Source organism: Fukomys damarensis, unplaced genomic scaffold, assembly GCF_012274545.1.
Source record: "Fukomys damarensis isolate Sample0158 unplaced genomic scaffold, DMR_v1.0_HiC HiC_scaffold_16, whole genome shotgun sequence".
Lineage (NCBI taxonomy): Eukaryota > Metazoa > Chordata > Mammalia > Rodentia > Bathyergidae > Fukomys > Fukomys damarensis.
Genome location: NW_022900928.1, coordinates 25,541,480 through 25,543,655, shown reverse-complemented (window position 1 = coordinate 25,543,655; position 2,176 = coordinate 25,541,480).

Sequence of the window (2,176 nt, the reverse complement as noted above, 5' to 3'; positions counted from 1 at the left end):
AATAACTTTTAGATTTACAACTGAGGCACTTTTTGGACTTGCAACCCGTGCTGACTTAAAACCTGCATTCAGACTTACACACAGGCATGTGAACAGCGCTGTGGCCTTATGGTGGCTTCTTCTACGGTACAGTACTGTAATTTTGGCTGAGTATACAGTACAGAAAGGTAGGGTGTTTTTTGTATCAGGGATCAAACTTGGGACCTTGTACTTGAGAGGCAGATGGTGGAACCACTGAGCTAAATCCCCAGCCAGGTACTATAGTTTTGTTTTGGTATATATTACAGTACTGCAGGTAAGAGCTGGGCAAATAAAAGCAAAATCATCAACTTGGAGTTTTCTTTGACCATTTCTTGGTTCTGAATATTGTAACTTACATACTGTGCACAATACATTTGGCAGCCAATTCATTTAACAACCTAGTTGTGGGACTGGAACCCAGTCTTTAAAGGAGGAGCATCTGTACAAGACTGAACTCCAAAAAACATCAGTTAAGTCTAAGAGCGGATTCTTTGAAAGCCAAGGAACAAAAAAATCTGGACTAATTTTGTAAAAATATAAAAAATAAAACTGAATTTGGCTGGGTATGGTGGCCTATGCCTGTAATCCTAGCACTCAGGAGGCTGAGGCAGGAGGATCGCTGGGAGTTAAGGCCAGCCTGGGCTACAGTTTGTTCAAGGTCAGCCTGAACTGCATAGTGAGACCTTGTCTCAGAAAAAAACAAAACAAAAACATAGTTCAAGAGGAAGACATTCAGACCTGTGTTAACTGTGATCTTAGCATTACTGCAGGGCTCTGCCTGAATATGGATGTTATACTAGAGTGTTGAGTCTGGTTCCAGTCCTGTTTTTTTTAGAAATTGTTAAAACATTTCCATGAGATTTGGGGATGTAGAAGACATCATCATCCTTACTTTGAATTGGAATTCAAATCTTTATACTCCAGGGTAGATTCAGTGATAAACATTTAATTTAGAACTGTTATCTTTTTAGTATTAAGGGACTAATACTTGCCCTAAGAGGAAATAGTACTCATATTCACCACCTTTAACACTGCTAAAGGCTGCTTCTGTAGCACTTCCCTTAAAAAAAAACACTGCTGGTGAGGAAATGGAGTTAACTGTTTGCTCTAAGTCCTTCAGTGGTGTGAGACTGATTCAGGTTCACATACTAAATCATAAGGAGGGGATTCGCAGCTAAGTAATGCTTGTCCTCAGGGGTCTAACTTAAACTGAAGCCCCAGTCCCAGGGTACATTCACCCTGCTTTCTTCACGTGAGGTTTATTTTGTGTTTTGTTTTTTGGTACTGGGGATCTAACTCAGGACTATTGTGCTTGTGAGGCAGGCGGTGGCACCACTGAACTAAATCCCTAGCCCTCATCCTGCTTTATCTTGCATTCCTTTATGTTCCAGAAGTCGTTGGCCTAATTCTAATTTGCTAGGTGCCTTATTTTGACCAATCAAATTAGACCTAAATAAAGCCAGGGGTAGTGGTGGTTGCCTATACCCCCAGCACTGGGAAGGCTGAGGCAGGATTGCCACCCAAGGCCAGCCTGTATTACATAGGGAGACCTTGCCTCAAAAAAAGAAAACAAAAACAGAACAGCAGCAGCAAGAAACAAAACAAATTAGACGTGAATAGTACTCCTGTTGCTCACTTGTTCCCTCCCTTAAAATCAGCTGTGTAAGGCAGCAACATTAGGGAGCGTTACTGCTTCTGTATAAAGCAATGTGGACTGGGAAAGTGAAGCATGACTCAGGGCTTAAACACAAAAATCACCAGAGTACAACAGGAGGCGATGAATAGCTAAATGCATTCTAGTGGGCAGGTGGAGGACCCTGGTGAGAATCTATTTGCATACATGTATGTGTAGCAGTCAGTATTAACATGACTCTTCAGCCCCTAAATTTGCTCTTGTAAGTCTAGCCTTTGGGCTAGGCTGCAGCTCAGCTTAGCACCACACTGTTTCCCTTTTTACCTCAGCCTATCCCCATTTTGACTGCAAATTCCAAAAACAGGCTAAATCAAATAAGGCCACTATAAAAGTCCTTGGAACAGGAAGGCTCAAAAATACACAGTGAAAGCCAATACTAAGAATGCTATAAACATTTCATTTTATTTATTTTTTTAAGAAAGTAGCTTCAGAAAAAGAAAATAATCTAGACCATTTATTTAT